Below are 8,163 nucleotides of genomic sequence, written 5' to 3'. Positions count from 1 at the left end.
AATGGGAGTGAGAGAGAATGAGTCATAAAGCGGCTTTCATCCCGCTTCTCTCGCTAATTGTCGACCTGCTTGGATGTGTTTCCTTTAACGAAAGAGGGAGAGGATGGAGAGACAGACGGGAAAAGAGGGAGGGAACAGAGAGGCATAGGGTGAGTGAGTGGTAAGAAGAGAGAGAGAGAGAGAGAGAGAGAGAGAGAGAGAGAGGAGGGAGAATAGATGTATGGGAAGCAGAGGGGGGAGAACGCTGGAAGTCAAAGGGAAGAGAGGGGGAGACTTCCAGCAAGTAGATGAATGATCCTGTATTTCTTATCACGTTCTTGCACATGGTGTGTATATGTGTGTGACCGCGAGTGAGTGTGTGTGCGTACGTCTGTTTGTGTTTGTGTGTGTGTGTGTGTGTCTCTGTGTACAGCCTGCATCCCGGCTTGCCTAATTCTCTCTCTAAATCTGTTTTTCTTCCCCTTCATTCCTTCCTCACACTCTCTCACTGTCCTTTTCTTATAGGCTGATCCCGTTGTATTCACAGCGCATTGAATTAGCATTGTGCTTCATGTTAATGTTGCTGACAAATTACAGCGCGTAAATAGCGTCTGTGTAAACAGTAGTCCCTTGGCAATGGGATAATCAAGCAGAGATTCCACTATTTATTGAATGCTTGTTTTTCAGAGGATTTCAGCTCCAGGCTATAGCTGCCGTCTCTTCTGTCATGGTTGTTGTCTATAGGACAGTGTGGGTTGTGTGTGTGTGTGTGTGTGTGTGTATTTCTGGATGTGCATGTAATCTAATGTGCATGCACAGTATTTGTGTGTGCGTGTTGCATATGTGTGTTTAGTGAGAGACGTGTCCTTTTGGAAGTGACTCTTATTTCACAGCATGCCTACCTCTTTGTGTCCAGTAATAGTCTTACTCAGGGTGGCAGCAGTGATTCTGTGGGTCATGTGAGGTTATAAGACAGGTTTCTTTGCTGTAGCATCAGAAGCAGAATCAGAATCAGCTTTATTGGCCAAGTATGTACACATACAAGGAATTTGACTCCGGTTTTTCCGTTGCTCACAATGTACTTACACAGAATAAATATACAGCTAAAAACAAGGACAACAAAATGGACAGAGGTAAACCTAAACATCTAACTACTATGTACAAATATGCATATATATAAAAAAAAATAAAAAAAATACACATACATATATATACACACATATGTAAACAACACTGGGACAGTAGTGCAATGGTGCAGAGTGCAAAGATGCTGGAATAAATGCTGGAATAAATATTATATATATTATATATTATATATTATATACATTATACATATTATATACAGAAATCAGCTACTGTACATGTAGCATGTAACATTGTAGCATGGAAACACTCAAAGCACAAAGCTACACTGTTTACAGCTCAGATTCACATCTCTCTCTTTCAAAATCAACAAATTATGTCCACTGAATCAAGGTGATTATCGTTGTCATCATCATCATCATCAGTGCCATCATAATCATCAGAATTGTCATACTCAGCATCACTGTCATCATCATCATCATCATCATCATCATCATCATCATCGCCACAATCATTATCAGTATGAGTGAGAGATGTGTCAAGAAATTGACAAAGGGTAGTGGTGATGATAATCTATCATTGTAGATCATCATCATCATCATCATCATCATACTTGTAATCGTCATCATCATCATCACAACCGTCATCGACATCATCAAAACACCATCATCATCATCAGCGCTATTATCTTGTCTTAGCCTAGCAAACAGCAGTATAATGTGTGCAGGGCAGAGGGAGTGCATTGTTGCTCCTTGGAGTCAAGCAGGAACACCGTGTCTCCACTCAGTCACCAGGAACACGTAATGATGGCATAATGAGTATCCTGCCCCAGCTCACTGTGTTGACCACACCACACGTGCACACTTAAGATGCACCCATGTATGCATGAATGCAAGCGCATATATACACACACACAGAGAAAGACATCTCTCTGAAATACCCTTTCACCCAGAGATATGTGTCTAGCTGTGGCAGGCCTGGGTGGCATTATCACAGAGCTCGGCTTCTCACCAGGGCAAACTGCTCATAACATCAATAAACCCTCCGATTGTGTTTTTGGTTTAAGTCTGTGTGTTTTTGTATTTATTCTGGAGAGTATGACTGAATGACTTGATGAGCATTTATCAGTCCCCCAAGAAACAGATTGAGGTTGCTGGTGATGTTTTGACCAATACTTGATTTTTCAATATCATCTCTTAAAAATTCTAAGGCATTCTAAGGCATAAGATAGATAGATGACCAGCGTTGGGCCTCGTTACTCAAAAAAGTAATGTATTCCTCATTCTAAAAGCAATATGATTTTCTCACTGCCTGGGAGCAGATACACAACTTATTACATTACATTTCTGTTACAAAACCCAACATTAGAGAGCATTGCTCTAGGGGAAACTCTCAGTGAAACTCCCCCTGAATAAATAAAGGTGAAAAAAAAAAAAATGGTGGTTGCATTCGCTCTTACTTTCTTAACAGGATAACTCAACTACTACTTCAGTGAACAAATGGTGTTGATGTTTTTGCCGCCCTTTTATTGGGTAAAATCAAAGTATAGTGGGTATACTTCCTCCCAGAGAAAGGAGTTTCACTAACATTTCTTATCTAAGATAGTTTAGTGTGGGAGGAAGAGGACTGCTTATGATTAAAATTAATCTGGACTCTTCTAGGTGCTCCTTTATTAGACATGATTAATACTTCCATTCAAGACTGCTCATTTGGAAGGGATGCCAAAAATACTGTTTTAATAATATAATTATAAAAAAAACCCCCGTAAAGATCCATTGCAATGTACTAGTTTTTTCCTCCCATCTTTGTTAAATATAATAATAATATAATAATAATAATATAACAGTGAAAAATTAAGTTGATCCATCCTGACCAAAGTGGCTTTGTCAAGAAGCATCTATGTACAGATAATCTACAATCTACTATCTATAATTACATTATCGATGCTTCCTCAGCATTATCTTCCTCACAGTAGATTATCTTTCTTCATCAGCAATACTGTCAGTGCCAGTGGTGAGAAGGCTTTCAACTGCCTTAAAACGCGACAAATCATTACATATCCTTTTTTGCAGATGATGTTTGGCTATTTGCTAGTAAGTTTTCAAGTAAATTGGGGGAAGTAGGGAGTAAGAGAGAGACGTCTGTGCCAGGTAGCAGGTCTTTCATGCCACAGGACCCACCAGGCCCAGGTGTGGCTACATCAGCACTAACGACCCTCCCGACTTCACCTACTAATAACCGAGAACAGAGGAGAGCAAGACCCCCGTCCCAAATCGCCCTCTAAACTCGCGGCCTAGACATTAACCCTCGGATTTGTACATTCCCATGAGCCGCCGCCGTGATGGAGGGTGTCCCATTACCGGAGTCATTCCTATGTTCCCAGGGTCCTACTGTATGTTCCCCAGATTTATATGACACAGAATGGGAACATGACAAAGGGTCCTATGTCCCCAGGGTCCTATGTTCCTAAGGTCCTATGTTCCCAAGGTCCCATGTTCCCCAGCTCTATATAGCACATAATGGGAACCTGAAAAAGATGTTCCCCAGCTCTGTATTCGCTTAATATGACATGGGCCACAGATGTAACTTTTTTTTTTAGAGACCTTCAAAATCAAATAAAATGATAACCATTGTTTTTGTTGTGTTTATATAGCTGTTTTGAAGCCTTGTTCCAATAAAAAAAACTGGATACTATTTAGGAAATATTTTAACTTTAAACGGGTCAAATTTGACCCGAACACAATAGGAGGGTTAATGTGTGTTAACAGAATATGGGAACATATTGGGGAACATAGGACCCTGGGAACATAGAACCTTGGGAACTTAGGACCCTGGGAACATAGATACGCTCCCCAAGTGAGCCAAATGAAGCGAGGGCAACTGACTGTTCAGCCCTCTGACGTTTTCATGAAAATGAGGCAATTAAAGTGCTGGGTTAAAAACGAGGGTTACCCAGCAGGCACTGCAATACCAATATGAACTACCGCGGAGAGCAGGAGCGAGGAGGAGCCAGCCTCCCACAGGTGTAATAATATAGCTCTAAATTAACTGGCTAAAATTCAATTTACTGTAGGCTAATATTTAATTATAATAAATCGTCTAAATGAAATCGATTTGCCGCATTTTGTTTGAAAACAATTATGTACAATAACATAGAATTATAATTGCATTATTTTCACTGGACTGTTTGACAACTATGAAATTATCATAAAAGAGAAAACATGGTTAAAACATGGGCAAAACATAAAAACAAAACTTAATATATGATGCAAAGTTGTTATATAATCAAAGAGCAACCTCTCAGGTAGAGACATACATTAATTTATGCTTGGCTGATTGTTAGCCTATTATTATTATTTTTTTTAATGTTTTAATTTATTTATCCAGTCATGCCCATAGTGCTCTGGAACAAACATTAACAATATTAAGAAAATGTGTGTTGCACAATCTGTGATCACCAATGATGCGACGCAGGAGTCTTCTTTTTATGGTCTATGGACAGCACCGAATATCTCCAATAAAATTGTTAAGCATAAGCTGCAACTATAGCAACAGCTTGCTGGTGACCTATAGTAGGCCTGCCTATAAAGTAGTTTAAGAGGAGAGGTCACAATAGGCAACAATCACAGTTTACTATAAGCAAGGAGCACAGGAAAGTGCATCAGCCAGTGTTTTCAGACCCCGTAATATGGCGAATGTCGAGGCAGTGGGACTGCAAGGGTATGGACCAACATATTGATCCCTGATTTGGACACTGCAAAGAATTCAGGAACGTCAGGGCATTGTGGTCCGTGTAAACCACCAGTGGCACACTTGCGCCTCCTTCTCCACCGCTGATATGAGTCGAACTTTTGACAGAAGAAACTGATAGGATGATCAATCCTGTACGCATTGGACTGCAGGAGGACAACACCAGCACCCACATCACTGGCATCTACCTGCAGTTGGAAAGGCTGATCAAGTTGCGGTGCATCTAGTACAGGTGCTGTGCGAACTCACACTTCGCCAAGTTGACTGTGAGGCATGCCTTAGCCAGATGGTTAAGCAATGCACAGATTCGTTTAATATGCGCATCCCATGAGTCACTGTACACCACCACATCATCCAGGTAGATCCAGGCGCAGAAAAGTTGCTGGCACATTACGCAAACCAAAACTCATGACTTTATAAGAAAAGCCCAGATGGCTTAATGAGCGATATTTCTTGTGCTCTTTGAGTCAGTGGCACTTGCCAGTATCCTTTTAGCAGATCAAATTTGGTAACAAATTTGGAGGAATCGACCTGGTCAATACAATCCTCCATGCGAGGCAGGGGCTATGAGTCATCATACCCCCTGTACGCAACTGGCACACCAGTATTATATTTCATAATGTCCAACTATGGTCAGGAGGGCGACTTTTTGCTTCCTGCCAGTGGTCTAACAAAAGGTGTACACTTCCTAGGAAATATCATCTATAGCAATGGCCTGCTTAGTTTTTGAGATTTGAAAGAATCTCATGATCTTCCTGTATTTACAATTATTTTGTTCTCTGCAGGCTGCGGCTGACCCTTGTGAGCTCAACCTGTTAGTCACCCTTTATAATGACTTTATTCACCAGAGTTCAAGGTCTTCATAAAGGACAGGTCTGTTATATATACAGTAGTTACCTATTATGTCCTCCTCTAGCCATAAAAAAGGTTTGGAATAAAAATGTTGAGTGAAAATTACATCATCTGTTAATTGTACCCATTGTCAGTTAAAAGGCATACTGAGTAGGATTTTGCTGGTTGTGGCTTGTAAACACAACTTTCAAAGTTCTCCTCCTCCTCCCTGCAGTTGCCAGAACGGTAAAAATTGCTAAAAAAAAAAAAAAAAATACAGCGAAGTGAAACGGCAAGCAGACAAGGCTCGTTACAAAACGAGAGTGAATGTTGCCAAAATGTTGACGCCCAGAGATATTCAGAAATAAGAAAATACAGGCAGAATGGTCTCTGCAGACACACACACTGTCACACACTACCAATAGGCCAGAAGTAATGATTGAGTAGGATCATTTTTGGATGAATTTGTGGCAATTCAAGGGGGGAAAATCCTGCTCAGTATGCCTTTGCTCCAGCGTGGGACTTTTTGACACATGATGTGCGAGTGTCCTGCAGTGAGAAGATTATAGGAAGATGTCACAAAACCTCAGTCCCAGCTGACAGGTTTAGTTATAGTAAGTTCTGCTCAAACAATGATTTTAAATGATGACACTAACTTAAAATTTAGTTTACCACAGAAGTTACTTACTGGCTAGCATGAACCACTGTTGCCAAAAAAAAAATGCTATCAGTCAGGTGGCAGCAACCTCATTCTCTTTCCATTAAAAAATGGAAGGATCTCCTAATAGACATCTAAGTAATGCAACTCTATTCTGCTGGGTTGAATAGGGCTGGCCAGGACTTGCTTGACGCCCAGATGGGAGTTTTAATGGCAGCAAAATCTCTTATATCGCCTTACATCCCTTATTTGACCATCCATCTTCCTCTATGGTGTGCTAGTCTTTCCCCAGTATCTATATTCCACCATGGTGGTTTCTCTCGCTCTCTCTCTCTCTCTCTCTCTCTCTCTCTAAAGAAATATATAAAAAATTATAAGTCCAAATTAGGGTATAGGTTCTATTTTTCTCTTTTTCTTCTCAAGAGGTAGTATATAAAGAGGTAAGGGGCATATATAGAGACTAGAAATATAAATAGGACTTCTATCTATAGTCTAAATGGTTCTCTGTTGGAACCTGACTAATTGCACTGATGGGAAACTATGGAAATTGAGAAAAGAAAAAAAAAGAAATATGTGCAGGTCTAGAGAATATTGCACCAGAATATATTCCAGAGTATATACTAAAGTATCCAAGAGTATAATTAGTTATAAGTAAATACATCAATTATATCTATCTATCTATCTATCTATCTATCTATCTATCTATCTATCTATCTATCTGTCTATCTGTCTGCCAGTCTGAGCAGCCCAAATATTTACTAGACATCTAATCATCCGCAGTGCACATGTATTAATCAACAACAACAGTACAGACAGTGGTAGGCTGATCATCAAATATATAATTCTGTGGTGCAAATATGACCATCTACTGTGTATTTCTGTTTAATGTGTTTTGAGTCTGAATCATTTCCTAGTAGTAACTAGAGTTGATTCTGAGTTGCAAAAATGCATATAATATCTGGGGCTTACTCTGTCCAAAGCTCATCATATAAACCACTCTGGAAGTTTTTTGAGGTGAGCCATACCTGAACATTGTTTTTTTTTCCTATTGTGGGTCAATATAATGTATTAAGTGATTATGTACACTTGTGGTTCCTATCTACAGCTTCATTTAGGTTACATTAAAATTTTATTACACAGTGCCCAATATACAAATAGCTAAATAAGATGCAATATAATCACTTGGCTGTAAATTTTTTGAAATAACTGTTAGGGTTTAAGCAGACTGTCTGAGACTTGACTCAGACTCATGACCAAAGACAAGCTCAAAGATAATTATGCTAATTATGTTGTGAATCATTGTAAATCATGGTTATCATCCTTTTTTTTTCTTTCTGAAAATGTTGTTTCATCCCTGATATCAATAAGTTTTCACTGCCAATGTTGTAAAAAGCCAAAAAGAAATAAAACGGGAAAAAAAAAGGGAAGGCGGAAAAAAATAAAAAAATAAATTGAGGGATACAAGGATATTGTTTAGGGATTTTCAATTTAATGTGATATTTTGAGGGGTGATAACAAAAGTAACAACTCCGTTTTTTTTTTTTTTTTTAAAGTAAAGTTACAATATTATTACTGAAATTGAAATAGTAATTCATTATACTATTTGTTACTGAGAAAATTAAGCCGGTGTCACGCCAACATCTGTTTGGTCACTGGCATTACATTGGCCTAGCATCGCATTGCCAACAGATTTGCTTTTCCATCACAATTTTGAACATATGGAACCATGTCCATAATGCACATGTGTAACTATAGCAACAGCAGCTAATGTAAGGTAACATAAATATAGAGGCTAATCCCTTTTCTTCTCAGCTCCTGTAGTCTGTTCCAGTTGTTACTCCTCTAAAAAGACCTATCAATAT

The sequence above is a fragment of the Centroberyx affinis genome, unplaced genomic scaffold, assembly GCF_046629955.1.
Source record: "Centroberyx affinis isolate AG114_WGS23_722 - 3 ecotype Tasmania unplaced genomic scaffold, CSIRO-AGI_Caff_v1 ptg001540l_1, whole genome shotgun sequence".
Taxonomy (NCBI): domain Eukaryota; kingdom Metazoa; phylum Chordata; class Actinopteri; order Beryciformes; family Berycidae; genus Centroberyx; species Centroberyx affinis.
This window is presented reverse-complemented; position numbering follows the sequence as displayed.